This window comes from Canis lupus, chromosome 23 (genome assembly GCF_048164855.1).
Source record: "Canis lupus baileyi chromosome 23, mCanLup2.hap1, whole genome shotgun sequence".
NCBI lineage: Eukaryota > Metazoa > Chordata > Mammalia > Carnivora > Canidae > Canis > Canis lupus.
This window is the reverse complement of record NC_132860.1, coordinates 19011233-19026862: the sequence shown is the minus strand read 5'-3', so window position 1 is coordinate 19026862 and position 15630 is coordinate 19011233. Positions and strand designations below refer to the sequence as shown.

Genomic DNA, 15630 nt, shown 5'->3' with positions numbered 1-15630 from the left:
GATCTGTGTCTTTGAACAAATTACTTAACCTCTCCAGACTTCAGCTTCCTCATGTGTAGAATGGGGACCATAGTGGTATCTGCCTCATAGTGCTGTCTTGAGGATTTTTTTTTAAACATTGTATTTATTTATTCATGAGAGAGAGAGAGAGAGAGAGAGGCAGAGACACAGGCAGAGGGAGAAGCAGGCTCCATGCAGGTAGCCTGACGTGGGACTCGATCCCAGGTCTCCAGGATCAGGCCCTGGGCCGAAGGTGGCGCTAAATCACTGAGCCACCCGGGCTGCCCTGTCTTGAGGATTAAGTGAGTTAATACAGACAACATGCTTAGAGCAGTGCCTTATGCTTGTATCCATGTAACTTTTGGGCCAGGCTCTGCACTGGGTGCTGAGAGTCTCAAGAAGAAATTCAGTGATGGTACTTGGAGAGCTCCCAGTCTGAGGCCAAGTGACGGGAAGGCTGTCAGGAGCTCTGTTGGGTTGGGGGAATGGGAATGTCCTCAGCCTTGATGGGGCCTGAAGCAGACAGCTTCAAATTCTCACTCAGCTCTGCATCCTTGGGCAAGTTATTGACTCCTCTGAGCCCCAGTCTCCTCCGCAAAATGGGCCTCAGGGTTAGGTGTCCAGCTGAGGGCAGGGAAATGTCCTGAGGCCCAGGGAATGGACATCTGGCATCTGTGGGAATGTCCCCGCTCAGAGGAAAGAGGCCAGACATGCTCCTCAGTTCTGGGAGACCACTAGCCCCACCTGGAAGCAGCCCTCAGCCCCTGTACCCCTAAAAAGAGAGTTCAAGAAGGACCCTAGAGGGAACAAGGGCAGAGGCTTGAAGAATGAGAACTGACTATGCCCTTGGGAAGATGGGCTGACTCTAGAGAGCATGACCCAGGAGATTTGGATTTGCATCCTGAAGAGGCCTCTTAGTCTCTGTTTGCCAAGGGCGAGTCAACAACATGGCCCTGTCCCACCATCCTTGGGTGGGTGAAGGCTGGAGGGGACAGTATCCAAGGGCCCATTTCCCAGGCATCAGGCCAGAAGGAGCCTCTCTCTCTCCAAAGGAGACCTTCGCCTTCAGGACCATGAGAGTTTCTCTCAGCCTCTTGGACCCCGTGTCTGGTTCAAAAGCATTGCCTTCATGGGATGCATTATCTTCAAAATATGTGCAGAATTCAGTTGTTTCTCACCATGGATGTTCTAATCTAAAACTCCATCATCCCTTGCCTGGATCATTGCAGTAGTCCTCTTCCTGCTGGTCTCTCCTGCAGACCATTTCTGTCTCAGCAGCCAGTAACCTTGAAAAATATACACCAGATCATGCCATCCCCTAATGGCTCCTCACATCACATGATCAGTCCCATGCCTCCTCGCCCCTCTACTTACCCCTCCAACCTGGTCTCCTTCCTATTCTCTTACTAGATAATTCGATTCCCATGCATGAGACTCCTTGCTGTTCCCCAGATATGCCAAGCATCCTCATAGCTCAGGGCCATTGGGCTTTCTGTTCCTCTGCCTAGAATGCTTTCCCCAGATAGGTGCATTCATTCCATGATCTATCACTACATCTGGGTCTCTACCCTCCGGCCCCTTATCCATGAGCCCTCCCTCCTGGTTACTATCTTCCTCCCCTGCTAAATGTATTTATTGTACTTATTATCCAAATGTTACATAGTAGTACTAGTGTGTGTGTTTCTCCCATTAAGTGTAGGATCCATGGGAAGAACTCTGTTTTTGTGACTGAGGCATCTCCAGCCAATAGGACAGGTTCTCACTAAACACTTGTTGGTTACTTTGAATATGGATACGAGTTCGTTGGGGCCAACTCCCAGGGGTGTCAGGGAAGGTTAAGGGAGAAAGGGCCTGAGCTGGGCTTATTTGTGCTGATTCTTTCCCACAAAATAAGACTGTGTTCATATAAAATCCGGGGAGCAGCAGGCCACTTTCCAGATGTCTCACGGCAGGGCCCAAGGAGCTCCTGGTCTGGAGATGCAGCCACTCAGCTATGGTCTCACCTGTTGTGAGGTAGGAGGAGCATACTCAGGTTCTCAGTTCCTTCTCTGAGCTACGGGATAAGGGCTAGGTACCAGTTAGACCCCCAGAGAAGCTGGAACTATGCAGGTGGCTGGTGGCAAAAAGGAGCTGAGGGCCTGACATCCCACTGAAGCATAGGTTCTGGTTAGGGTGCTGGTCCTGCCTTTGTCACTAACTCATCCTGTGACCTAGGTAAGGCTTTGCCCACTCTAGGCCTCAGTTTGCCTACCTCTAAAATGGGACTCAAGCTGACTTTGGCTATGCTCTGCCTTACAGAGGGGGGAAAAGACATGCAGAGAGGTTCAATGACTGGTCTGAGGTCACACACCAGCAGTATTAGTAGAACTGGCCCCACGTCTTTCACCCCCACATTCTCATCTCCCTGCACCCCCTGTGCTCAAATCCTGACAGAGAGCCGGCCTTTTCTCATATCTAGACTTGTTTCCCAATTAGACTTCAAGCCCCTCAGGGCAGAACCACATCTGGTTCCTGCTTCTCCCAGTTCTTCAAGATTGGGCAACCAGCAGGTGCTGAATGAAGGCTTGGTGAATGAGATGAAGCCGAGTTGCTCAAGGCCGCAGAGGGAGATGGCAACAAAGCCAGGATTCCCACCATGTCCACTGGTTCCCCTGGAGCCTCTAGATGCTAGGATTCAAGCCACTCATTCATTCATTCATGCATTCATTCATTCATCCACACGATATTTGCCAAGCAGCTACCATGTGCCAGTTACCACTATAGTACTGGGAAGAAACGCAGTGTCCACGCCACTGCCTTCAGGTGCTTCCATTCCAGCAGGAAGCAGCAAATAGCAAGGAACAAATCCATCCACAAGACGATTTTTCATCTGGACAAGACCGAGGACAGAAACCAAAGAGGCAGACAGTGACTGGGGTGGAGCTGATTTGGGGTGGGTCGGGGTGGGCCTCTCTGAGGACAAGAGGGAAAACCACAGCAGGTAGAGCGAATGGCAAGTACAACGGCCGCCAGGCCGGCCTGGGAGGGTCTCTGGTGGGGGGGGTAGGTCTTGGCCCTAAACTCCTTGCTCAGGAGTTTGCATTTTCCTGGAAGCAGGATGGGAAGTCACTGGGGTTTCAGCCCATGATTGAAAGATGCGAAGCGTGTTTCTAAAGGATCCCTCTGACTTTGAAACTTCTTGCTGTTGCCGGTAGAGGGGCCATGGGGGTCTTGGGTCCCCTGCCCGAGGGGAAGGCAGCTTGGCTCCCAGGCAGGCAGGGGGAGGCTGTGGGTGGCTGGCACAGTTCAGGGCGTCTCGGGAAAACCATGCCTGTGAGGTTCTGGTCCAGGGGAGCGCAGCCGCGTCCCACCCCGCCCCCTAGGATCCCACCAACCCCCCTCCAACATCCCAGGGGTGTTACAGAAAACCGTGCCTGCAAGATGTCTAGGCCCCCGCTCCTTGATTATATTAATGCCAAAATGTATTAAAGAAGCGTGGTAGAGATGCCATTCTAATTGTTTCGTACACACGCCACTGGGAGGGAACTGATTGGACACAGCTCACAGGCAGTATGTTAATACGGTATTTTCATATGATGATAGCTTTGCATAATCTTCCCTTCTCCCAGCTTTGCGGGGACCTGTTGTTAACCAAGCCCCAGGAGAGAGGGGGGAAGGCAATTTGACTTCAAGTCCACTCCCCGCCACATTAATTAGTCATGTGGCTGGGGAAAGGTGTGCTCACTCAGTACAAAGTAGACTTTATAATTTATACACCAGCTGTTTCCGTCCATTCTCCTCCCTGCCTGCCTCTAAATGAAATCGTGTTACCAGAGAACTGACTGGCGTGAATTGAGCCTTTAATCCCATTGACCCTGGCCTGGCTGGTGGGGCCCAGGGGAGGGGGGGGTGGCTTTCAGCTTGAAGCCACCCCCCCCAGCTCCCCCACCCCCCCTACAAGCCCACACAATGGTGTGGCTTGGCACAGGAAGGGGGCTGCTGGGAGCGAGGGGGGCCTGCCTGGCTGAGCAGCCCTCGTGGGGATCCCTGGAGGCTGGGATGGCTCACATTTATTGCCTCATCTTCTGAGATCTAGTGAAGCACAACATTCTCATCTAGGTTGTTCCTTTACTTAGAGAACAGGCCAGGCCAGACTGCACAACCAATGAGCTAACACTTGCTTTTTCTGGCCGTGGGGGTTGCTGGGAAAACAGACGTGATTCCCAGGGAGGGAAATGCTGCCCCAGCACCCCCAGTCCCACGCGCCCCTCCCCACCCCCACCCCCCCACTACCACGACAGCAAACTTAAATTCTCCTGACCCAGGAGGCCAAACTGGGAGACCAGGGCCCCTTCCCTGGAGAGGAGGGGTGGAGGTGGACAAGGGGACAGGCCCTGGTACTGGCTCTGGCCCGTGGTCCCAGAAAGGCAGTGCTGAGAAGGATGCTTCTCTTTCCTTCCCGCACCACCACACTCCCCCCCCCCCGGCCCCCCGCAAAAAAAAGAAAACCAAGCAAGACCAGGCATCCAGAACCACTCAAGCAAATGCCTGCAAAACAGAGCGCATTTGGTGAGCAGGAATAAACACAGCAATTAGCACCATGGCAGCCTCTTAAACAAACACATGGGACCAAGTCATGGGGTGGGGGAGGTTCAGATGCATCTGTCAGAGGGGCCAGAGGCTACATAGGCTGGGGTTGAGCGAAGCTGAAAATAAGGATGATCAGGCGAAAATGTGGAGGTGGGACAGATCTGAGGGTGGGGACAGAGAGGTAGGATCAGTGTTTGGGGTGGGGGCTGAGTGCGGCAGGAACAGTGAATAGGGGAGGGTGGGAGCAGGGCATGATGTGTCAGTGGAATGGGCTTTGGTGGACAGAGGCGGTGGTCAGAGTAGCTTCCAGGCTGCCATCTTCAATTTATTGGGAATTACAGTGAGGTGAGAAAGAGGGTCCCCAGGTCTCATTTCCCATCCTCTACCTATGTCCAGAGAGACTCCTGAGTCTCCTGCCCATTGCCTGGCCTTGGTTGTTATCTTCTCCTCCACCTAGAATGGCAGCCTTCTCTTCTTCCTCCAGCTAAGTCCTAGAACCTTCAGAACTCAGATCTGATGTCACCTCCACCTTTCCTGACTCCCCAGGCTGGTCTGCGACAGCCCACATCTCTATCTCCCCGACTCCTTGATGGCAGGGGCCATGTCTGCATGCCTGGCAGCTGGCCTGGGGCATGACAAGGTGACCTTGAATGGGTCTCCACTTTTGGCTGGTCCTCAGTTTACTCATCTGTAAAATGGGTTTGATGATCTCTTAGAGCCACTCTGGCCACTTGAGAGCCCCAACTGGAGTGTCTCAGGCCGAACACCACATGTCCTGCTCTGCTAAGAGGAAGGAAACCTTTCAAAGCTGAACTCTGTGTGGGCATCCAAGCTGATTTATTAGCTCTGAAATAGCCAAAGTACTGTTTTTGCTTAATGGCATTAAAAAAAACAACAACACACACACACACACACACACCAAAAAACAACAACAAAAAACCCTGCGACCAGTCCTCTTTTTAATGAAAAGTATGGGGACCATCAGGGGAACCTATCCAGGGAGGGAAAATGAAGTTGTCATTTTTCAACATAATTAAACTTGGTTTTCAGAAATCTCCTGATCTGAAATGTGAATTACGCTAATTACTTCTGGTGGCTGCAACATTGATTTCAGTGTTAAAGTTAATGGACTTAATGGACGTCGCTTCTCCCTCAGACGCGGCTTGGGGCTCCCTGCTGAGGTACCACGAGGGGCTTCCACTGGGCCCTCTGAATCCTCTGTCATCAGCCTCTGCTGCCTGAAGCCCCCACCAGGTTGGTTCCTCTCTGGCAAGCCCTGGGCTTGGGCTTGGGGCCCCAGGGGACCACTGTGGGTGTGGATCAGGGTACCTACTTCCGGCTCCCACTAGGTTAGGTCCCATGAGGGGACACAGAGAAGGCAAAGACTGGTGGGCCCTGTTCCTGGAGGGCTCATGGCCTGGAGGGCGCCTGATAGGCATCTGTGGAAGGCCTCAGGCAAGCAGGGCTGGCGTTTGGAGCATGAGGTGCTCTTGGCCTAGGGGGCTTTCAGTGATGGAGGTTATCAAACGTGGTGGCTTCTGGAGCAAAGAGGTGAGGGAGGCAGAGATGGGTGAAGGGATTCAGGGAGCCTTGCTCCCTGGAAAGGGTGCAGGAGATGGCTAGGAAGGTGGAGGACAGGAGTGAGCAGGGCAAGGAGGTTAACCTGCTGGGGTAGGAGGAGCAGTAGGGCAGGGCCGGGCCACAGAGTTCTCCATGGGCAATGGTGGCGTGGCAGGGAAGCTTGGAGGCCAGGAGGAGACATTTGGATATGGTTTTGTGTCTTGGCCAGAATGAGGTGGAGTCACAGCAGAGTCTGGCGGCTGGAGGACCCTTTCTCTCTGCAGGAAAGAACGGCTTCCAGGTGTCCTGGGGCCGGTGAGGCTGGCTGCCTCTGCTGGTTGGCTTGGCTGCCTCCAGAGGGCCTCAAGTTGCCTATTAAGGAACTGGAAGTTTGAGGGCCTTTCCTGAACCTCTGTCTCCCCAGGAGAAACCTTTGGGGTTTCCCTGAGCGAAAGGTGACCAGGCATGGGGCCTGATGGTAGAGTCCTGAGCACACATCTGCCTCCTTTACAAATGGGCCCTGGCTGGGCCAGCTAGAGGTGCTGGGGGGCAGGGGCATGCTCCCTCCAAGATGCAGCCACTGAGGACACCGGGCACAGGTCAACAATCACTCATGAAGCCATGCTGGCCAGAGAGCCCTTTACTGAAGCAGAGATGCACAGGAGCCACTGCCCTGTTGAGGGGCCTGTGGCCGCCAGGAGGCAGACTTGAGTCTCTGGCAAGGAATCTGGCTCCTGGGGAGCTGGCTCCGAGGTGTGGGGAGGTGGTAGGGTGGGGATGTGCAGGGGTGTGTGTGTGGGGGGGGGGGGGCGGTTGGTGCTGAACCAGAGGATCCAGCAAAAGGATGCAGGGCCAGAGGTGTAGAAAGAGCACAGAGGGGCTTGGAGAGGCAGTGAGCAATGGAGCCAGCCTGGGTCAGAGGGGAAAGGGCCTTAGCAAGCAGCCCAAGGAAACTGGACTGGACCCTGTCAGGCTAGGGGTGCAGTGGGACAGGCAGCTCAGGCAGGGGAGGGAGAGGCCTGCCTGAATAGACCCCGCTGGGAGCAGAGGGGACTGAGCAATGGGGCTTCAGCAGTGGGGTGATTAGAAGGCTGCTGCAGGGCCCCCAGCAGTGATGAGGAAGGCCTGACTCCCTCTACATCCCCCCTCTGACCATCACCACGTTTCCCTCTTACCTCTCTCTCAAACCCTCCCAGTTCTGACTAATGGTCCTCCAGGCCTCGCCTAGACCCCTCAGTGCAGGCCATCGGGACCTCTCCCGGGGACTATAGCAAAAGCCACTGTCCCAGCCTACAGGCTTGCCCCCACATCCCACCTCCTCACACCGGCCCAGGTGAGCTTTATGAGATGGAGATGTGATCTGTCTGTATTCCCTTTGAAACCCTGGTGGCTGACAGTCACGCAGCACTTGCTACAAGCCCGGTACTTCCTTAACCATTTTAGGTGAAGTAGCTATTTTTGGCCTCGTAACAATCCTATGAAGTTGACACTGTTATCAACCCCTGGGTAGCATTTGAGAAACTGAGGTGTAGAAAAGTGAAGTCATTTGCCTGAGTTACACAGCCAGTAGGAGGACCAAGCCAAGATTTGACCCCAGACCATGTCCACTTCGGCCCTTGACCCCTTTCAACCTGTTCTCAAAGATGTAGTCAGAAAGACCTTGATCATGTTGAAGTCCTTACGATTCTCCCCAAGGCCCTCGGTAACCTAGCGTCCTTACTTCTCTGCCCCCTCTGCGTCCCCCTCCTCACTCCACAGTGCCTTCGTGGCTGTTCCTGGAACATGCCAGACCTCAGGGCTTTTGCACTGCCTCTTCCTGCTGCTTAGAATGCTCTTCAGTCTGTCTGCTTGTCTTGCTCCTTCACCTCTTTCATGTCTTGGCTCAAATATCTCACCTTCCCAGGAAGGTCCCTGAGCATTCTATTTAAAATTGCAAGTCCTCCACAATGCTATTTCTCTTCCCTGCTCTATTTATTTATGTATTTGTTTATAAAAAAGATTTATTTATTTGAGAGAGAGAGAGAGAGAGAGAGCAGGGGAGAGGGAGAGAGAAACTCAAGCAAACTCCACCCTGAGCACAGAGCTGGACGCTGGGCTCCATCTCACGACCCTGAGATGATAAACTGAGCCGAAACCAAGAGTCAGTCGCTTGACTGACTGTGTCACCAGGTGCTCCTCTGCCTTATTTTTCTATGTAGCACTTAATGGCCTGCTGACCTATTGCATAATGCATTTATTATGGTTATTTATTAATCTTCTCCTCCACTGGAATGGAAACTTCACGAGAACAAGGATTATTATCTGCTTTGTCCATTGGCGCACACCTAGTGCCTGGAGTAGTGCCTGGCACACGGCAGGTGAAATAAATATTTTTTTAATGAATTAAAAACATCTTTACCCTTCTGCATCTTGGCTTAGGTTGTTCCATCTCCTCTGGATGGATTTCCCCAGAGGCACCTATAAAACTCCAATGCGCTCTCCCTGTGGCCCTCCAAGGCAGTGCTTCTTCGGGGGAAGCCAGTTCTCACAGGTAGAGCCAGTGCTCCTGGATGGTCACAGCCCGGAAAGTTGGTCCTATGTCACTGACCACACACGCTGCCCTATGTGTGGGTGATCCTGCATTTGACTCATTACTTCTAGCGATGAGGATTTTCTGTTGGGGCGGGGGCGGGGGGGGGGGGTGGCTAGTGTCCGACTCAGCATTTCTGTCGGATGCCATGCTTCCCTGCCGCCTGGGAGACTGGGCTGAGGCAAACCGCATGGAGCAGAGGTAACCAGGGGAGAAGTGTCATCAGCCTGGCCTTCCCTGCAGACAGGCCTCTGCAGTTCTCTGGGACTTTGCTCCTCTGGTTTCTGCTCCCCTCCTAGGGCCTTTGACTCTTCGCTCCATTTCAAGTCCTCATCTGCAAACTGCTCTGCACCTCTCTTTAATCTGACTCTCATCTCTCTATCAATCTAGCTCCATCTTAGAGCCCAGAGACTAGCTTCATTATGTTCGGATCTAGAGGTTGTACACTGCACAATTTGAGATGGGGCATTCATATTGTGGTCTTTGTAAATAGCCTTCCCTGGAGCTTGTGCAGTGCAAAATCACACAACCAGACCAGCAGACCTGCGGGGCCCTCATTCACAGTACCTCCTTGGGCAACATTTCCACTGAGATGGCAGTCTTCGGGCCTTTCTTGGGGCCTTGCTCTGTTCTACTGGTGTCAGACTTCATTCGCCCTTCTGCCCACAACCTAGCTGAATTATCTGAAGAGAGAGAAAGACTTCAGAAAGAAGGATCTCCTGGTTCTGAAGGATCTCCTGGTTCTTCCTGTCTCCTGTGGGATAAGCTAAGCCTGCAGGAGGGCAAAGGGAATCCCAGCTGAGAACAGCAGCCCTCATGAACCAGTAGCCAACCAATTTCTGGGCCCTATGAACTTATGGAGAGACAAGAAGATCCTATGGGCAGATTACTTTGAGGATGATTTCTGGGCCTGCAAGGACTTTTTTTTTTTTTTTTTTTAAGATTTTATTTATTTTTCATGAGAGATAGACAGGCAGAGGGAGAAGCAGGCTCCATGCGGGGAACCCGATGTGGGACTCGATCCTGGGACCCCAAGACCACACCCTGGGCCAAAGGCAAACGCTCAACCGCTGAGCCACCCAGGTGTCCCAACAAAGACTTCTTGACATGGTTTGATCATTCCTCCTTACTACGTAGGGTGGCAACAAAGTGCCCCTGCTCACTGCTCACCACTTCCACGCCCCACATCCACCACTGATTGCATTGGCTCAGCCCCATCTACTCGGGCTGCCCACATTAATCAAGATAGCCCATCAGTTTCCCCATCTTCCTCTTTGGCACAACACAGACTCAGGCCATAATGACCATTATAATCGCTTCCATGTATGATTGCTAACCAGGTACCAGACAGGATGGAGACTATCATGATGCCCATTTTACAAATGAGCAAATGGAGGCTAGGGAGGTTATGTGACTTAGTCCAACTCCCGGTAAGTGACAGAACTGGATCTGAACCCAGGCTTGTCTGGCAGCATGTCCTACATTCTCAGCCACTCTGCTCTCTCACCTCTCGAGCCTCAGGACACCGGACATCTGGTTGGATAAACATACAAAGCCCCCAGCGCCCAGGTACGAGATGTGGATGTTGCGCCCGTGCCCAGTCAGAGGTGCACCCTGGGTAAAGCGTGACCCATAGGTGGGTGGGTTGTGTGGGGGCTGTTCCCATAAAAAATTAGGGAGGGTGCTGTGAGGAACAGAACATGGAAGCCTGGGCCTCTCTTCTGACAGAAGCAAGGCCCTGGACAGATTTCTCATGGAGCTGAAGCCAGGCCAAATCCGCTTCCTCACAGGTGTTAGGTTGCTCCCTTGTTGGCTGGAAATTCAACTGTGGCTGATTTAAAAGCTGACACCTGTGTCCATCACTGCAGCCTCCACGGTGATTACCATCCCTATAAAGTTCCTAATCCCTGTACTTATGCACTGTCCTTACCCTTCGACGGGCCGGACCTATGTGAGCAGGGAGATTGGGTTATTATGTAGAAGAGTTATAATAAGAAATATGACTGCAAAAGCCAAGTCAGTTGAAATTGGACTATAATTAAATGCTTAGAAAATTCTATGCTTGGCTCATTTTAAAATCAAGTGCTTCTTTGTAGCAATTTCCTTTCTTTAATTACAATTTCCTGTCTAGTTTGACATTTACAATGCAATCTTGGGGGACATGTTTGTGATTTATTATTCCTGCTCCTATCAGGATATCACTGTGCAGAAATGAGTTTATAAAATAAGAGCTCAAATTATTATGGCCTTTGACCAATAAAGCAGGCTCATAATTTCAGGCCTGAGAGAAGATTACCATTTTTGACAATCCAAGGCAGAAATACTGGAGAGGGGGAGGGCACAGTTTAGGAATTTGCTCCATGTTCAAAAACATTGCATCATCTCCTCAGGGAAGGCCAGCTTGGGAGGCAGAAGAACATATTAATAACCCCTCAAAAATATACAAGGTTTCACAGCTTTGAAGAACTTTCACTGTCATTGATTCATCTCATTCCTAGCAATAGATAGGCAGGTTTCATTATCCCTATCTAATAGATGGGGACATTGATGCCCAGAGAAGTTAAGTGACTTGCTTAAGGTCACACAGCCTATAAGAGGGGTCTTAGACCCAGGTCTGACCTAGTGAGTTCTTTTCCCACATTATAGTAGCTGTCCCAAAGACAGAGAGGTGACCTGAGACATGGGAGATGCCCTCAGGGCACCTTCTACCTCCCATGGCAGGAGCTCTGAACTAACCTCAGAGGATTATGTGCCTATGACCCACAGGTATGCGGTCAACATCAGTTACTGTGGCCCCAGTTCATGAAAGAGGTACCATCATTTCCTTCCCTCTTTTTCTTCCAGCTCAGGGTTTTACCCAGAAATTTGGGAGTTTCGTTCACTGATTGGCCTGTATCATACCCTTTTATCCCTGGGCCTCAAAGTAGGACCCATAGACATACAATTGCTCAGCTACATGCGTGGCTAGATGTCTACATGTTTGGGGTCGTGGTGTGGTCCCCTGTGCACAACGTGGTGTGTACGTGTGCTGAACACAGTAGGTACTGGATACTTTGCCCCAAAGTATGCGTTGTTACCCCAGCCCATCGGATGGAATCTAAAGAGCAGAAGGCCAAAGCAAATACACAAAGTGATGTGTACTCAAATCATGAAAGATTCACTTTCAGTCCCTCCGGGAAGGCCTTGAAGAGAATGGGAAGGACAGAGGAAAGCCTGGTCCCCTGGGGGCTGTCTGTGGACCCTTCATCATCCTATTCCTGGAACTCTCTGTGGTAAAGGCTCCCATTAGCCTGGTCCCCAGAGGGGGCTGGGCATTGACTTCTGGTCAGGTTAAGTACACCAATTGGCCCCTCTCTGAAGCTGAAGAGTCTCTGGGGAATGAGCATCTCCTATGCCACTCTCTTCCAGAATGCGAGTCGGCTCCGTGCCCTGGTCAGGGAGAAGGTGACACGATCTTGAGGATGGTGAACACAGGAGGTAGAGCAGGCCTGGGTGTTGGGGATGAGTCTAGGTGTGGACGCAATGAGTCAGAGGCATTATGAGACATCCAGACCTTTATATGTGCAGGTCTGGAGCCTGGGGAGAAGGTCTGAGCTGGGCCTATGGTTTCTGGCCCTCTTCCATGTGCCCTCAATGTCCATGCCATGGCTTTCAGCCTCAGTGTCCTTCCAGGCTTTGACTGTGGCCATGCAGCCAGGATCAGAACAGATTGGGGCACATGGAACAGACCTCTGAGGTAGGTGAGGCAGGCAGTCTATGGCCAAGGTAGCTCCCTGCAGCTGGTTAAAGTGGGGTTCCTGGAGCTGCTGGCCTGGGTGTGCTCAAAAACAAGGCTTCTAGGCCTGAAGCAGGGGTTTCTGGGGCGCTCCTTCCTGCCTCTCTGTGGATCCCCTTCAGGAGTGGAAGTCAGGCTTCCGCTTTGTCTCACTTGAAAGGAGCCGTTATGGGAGGTAAATCCCCGTCTCTGGCTTTTGGCCTCAGATTAAGTCTGTCCAGAGACTCATTTGTTGCCTGTGAAAATCCCTTTATTACTTCAAAAAAATTTTAAAGCAGAATGCATTAAGATTTTTGAAGAAAGAGAAAGAATCATATCCCTACACCAGGATGCTGGTTATGAAATTCAAATGGATGGGACAAAGCAATCCTCTTAGAGCACCTCCCTCACGTCAAAGTGGGAGAGGAAGAGGGGGCTTGGGCCCACCCCTCAGAGTATTGAGTCTTTGGAGAACTGGACCACTGAGCAAAGCGCGACTCTCCTGGAAGCCACCACACCGGCCTTGCCTGAGCTCATCCACCTTCGCTTTCCTCCCCACCATGCATATACACATTCATGTAAACATGCACACACATGCACTCATGTACACACTGGTCCTTCCTTGTCTACAATTACTTCTTTGAATCATTATATTGTTCAGGGAGGAAGGAAATGACTATTTAATCGCTATTGTTGAAAAGAGAAAAAGGAAACTCAGATGTTGGGCGGTGGGAGTGATCCTTCCAGGGTCCTCCAGGACCAGATCTTTCAAGGTCAGGACTCTCCCCTTAGAATGTCTCAGACTTCCAAGCGCAGGTCTGAGGCTCCTTGCCAGGTTCCTGACTCCATGAGGAAGGCTCATGAGGAAGGTAATCCCAGGACCCCAGCTCCCCTCTTGCTGAGTCTATAGGGCTTCCTGCCCCAAGAGACAAAGAAGTAGGCCATGTAAATGTTACTCTTACCCCTACACCATCCTTCTGTACTGGCACCATCAGGTCCCAGGATCAAGCAGGAAGAAAGCCTGGAAGGGAGGAGATGGATTCCAGAACCTATAGAAATCCATCCTTCCATCCACCCAGCAGTTCAGCTGCACTGTGGCTAGGGCAGGAAGTAAAGTTACCACAATTTTACCCTCCAGTTGCTCAGGGGTCTGTAAGAAGACAGGAAAATCATGTCAACCCAATGTTAAGTGTAGTGACAGGAAAAGTACGGGGAGCTGGGGTAGCAGTGAGATGCCACTTATTCAGCTCCTGAGCCACAACAGATGGAAGAGCCAGCCATGGGTTCCAGGAGAGGAAGGAGTTTGGACCATGTGTGACCTTTCCAAACATTTGGTGGGAGGGAAAAGAGAGAGAGGTGGGGGTCTGGGGTCCAGGATTGCCTCTATTGAGTGTCCATAGAGTCTCCATAAAGCCTTTGCCTGGCCTCACCTGGAGCCCACAGGCTCTGATTCTACTGCACATCCATTGCAACTTCTCCACTGCACATTGACCAATTGGGGTGAGAGGACCCTTCTCAAAGCACTGCTTAAAATATAACTAGCTCTGGCACAAGCACTCCAAAGACATGTGCCACAATTTATACTCCCTTGGGGGTGATGAAGCAAGCACAGAGCCCTCTGTGACACTCAGGATGCAAGCAATGGCACACTTTTAATGTTTTCTAACACAAGTCTGATGCCTGCCCAAGCTTACCAAGGTTGGTGAGAGATCCCATGTCCACTATTTGTAATGGGCTCTCTCTTCTCCTTTTTATCTTTTTTTTTTTTTTTTTTTTTTTTTTTTTTTTATATAGATTTTTATTTATTTATTCATGATAGTCACAGAGAGAGAGAGAGAGAGGCAGAGACACAGGCAGAGGGAGAAGCAGGCTCCATGCACCGGGGGCCCGATGTGGGATTCGATCCCGGGTCTCCAGGATCGTGCTCTGGGCCAAAGGCAGGCGCCAAACCGCTGCGCCACCCAGGGATCCCTCTCCTTTTTATCTTATAAGCACCTCAGGGATTACACATCCCAGAGACTCAGGGAAGCCCTCATCCTCAGACATGGCTGCCTCTGCTCCTGACCTGGGCCCATTCCCTCAGCTGGGACCTTCTCCCAAGCATTGGGTCCTGCTGTTCAGCCTACACCCACTCCTCTAGGTAGACCCAAAAACATTGTCTCCAAGGTCTTCCTGGAGTCTGAGGATGTATCCCGTGGACTAGACCTCTTGGAGGACCCACCTGAGGTTCATATGTTGGCTCAGTGCCCAAGGATCTCCTTTGGCCACCCAAGGTCTTGGCTTTCAGCAAGCCTCACCCTGTGTCCTCACTGGCCACTGGAAGAGTCTGGCTGCAGTCCCTTCATTGTCCCGCTCAAGGCCCTTCCAGCCTCTCCCTTCCCTGCAAGCTGACCCAGCTCTGTGACAATTCAGAAATTGTACATTTGGTGGGAAGATTAGGCCTTATTAAGAAATTTGTGCTAACGCACTGTGCTTAATTGGATTTGGAGAAGGACACAACATGGGCTGCTTGACATTCCAGGGTCCTCAGCAAAGTCTTGGGACCTCCTTGGCTCCTCCCCCAAAGCTGGCCAGAGCCCCAGCCCCATCGCCCCAAGCACCACAGCCTTCGGCCTCTCAGCCCAGTAACGGGGAAGTTAGCTGCCTAATCAGACTAATTAGCACTGGGGACACAAAGTCATAATCTACAAAGAATGCAAATGCCAGTTTTACAAAATGAAAACGCCATATGTGCAGTAATTAGCAAACCACGGGCACATTTTATAAATCATATTTATTAGTTTGTAAACAAATCAAGCTCTAAATGAAATGAAAGATGCCATTAACTGTGACTGCAGCAGTGGCAGTGCTGAGCAGGCCTGGAAATGGGGGCCTGGGGGTGCAGGGTAGAAGCTGACCCAGCAGCCCTGCCTAGGAACCCACCCATCCCCAGCTGACCTCGCTCCTACCCCAGGCTGGAGCTCTCCTGTGGGAGACTGGGTCTGTGCCTTGGCTAGCCAAGGCGCATGGCCACTTGTCCTCCTGCCAGAGCCCCTGGGGGGAATGACCAACTGCCCAACATCCCATGACTCTGGGCTGGTTACTAAGGCTAGGGTTTAAGCAAATGATTGTTCCCCCCATGATGGCAAGATGGCATCTGAATGCCAGCTCAGTACCAGACTTCTCTTAATTTTGGAGC

At 51.7% G+C, this 15630-nt stretch overlaps 1 long non-coding RNA gene across 1 annotated transcript in view; it reads left to right on the top strand.

Moving 5' to 3' along the window:
- Positions 1–15630, top strand: part of LOC140614841 (uncharacterized) — a 52304-nt gene that overhangs the window by 19555 nt on the left and 17119 nt on the right. The window lies entirely within an intron of this gene.